The sequence below is a fragment of the Aythya fuligula genome, chromosome W, assembly GCF_009819795.1.
Source record: "Aythya fuligula isolate bAytFul2 chromosome W, bAytFul2.pri, whole genome shotgun sequence".
In the NCBI taxonomy this organism is placed as follows: domain Eukaryota; kingdom Metazoa; phylum Chordata; class Aves; order Anseriformes; family Anatidae; genus Aythya; species Aythya fuligula.
Window position 1 is genome coordinate 12,456,184 of NC_045594.1, and position 992 is coordinate 12,457,175.

The following is a 992-nucleotide window of genomic DNA, read 5'->3' on the forward strand; positions in this document are numbered from 1 at the left end:
TGCACCATGCGGTGGAAGTGACGGCATAATCACCTTTCACACAACAAAGGGCGAGGAGGTGGGGCTCGCTGGCCTGGTGCGTTATTGTAGGTGTAGTCTGAGAGGGGCACTGCCATGAGAAGTCGCGGCCAGGACCTTTTGCGGAGCTTTCGGTCTGGACTTGTGTGGAATAATTGCCTAAGGTGACTTGAAAACTAAACTGATATTCACATTTTAAAGAAAATCTACAGCACTGAAGAAGCTTTAAGGGTGGAGTGTAGCCACAATACCTAAGCGTTCCCTAGGCCTCCAACCTTAGATGCTATTGCGCTGGGGGAGCCTGGTGTGCTGACTCTAAGGAATAGTACGGACTGCAGAGCGGAGTGGAGACACCGCGGCTAGGCTCTGTGACCAGATGGGAACTTGATTGTTCTTGTACACACCGAGACCAATAAGCTGTACTTTTTGCTACCCTGAGCCAACAACCTGTCATGTTTTTGACAAAATGCTGTACTCTAGTGAACTTTTGCTCATTATAATATCATTTTAATACCAAAACACACCTCCATCCCAAAAGCTACCCGCCCTCCAAGGTGCAACCACCCCTCACTGAGCACACGCTCTGAATTTCTCAGAGCCTAGACCTGTAGAGGAATGGTTAACTGAAATAGGTCAAGTAGACATAAAGCAGCTGAGGGATCTTTGAAACAGTAAGAATCCCATGGCCTGCTGTAGCTGAGCAAACCAAGCTACCAGAGTAACTGTGAGAAGCTCCCACGGCAATGTCTCCCACATCGCCCAATTAAGGAACTCAGAAATATATTGTTACCAGCAGCTGGCCTCAAGGACAAGGTCTACGTGACCGCTAATCACAAGGGGGGTTGTTTTCTTGCAGGTGGGGTTGTTTTCTTATAGTTGTTTGTCTGAGTATTTTTGACCAATAATCTTGTGTGAAACACTGTCCGCCCCTGTCAAGTTCACTATAAAAGTTAGGCTATTCGGGCAATAAAATG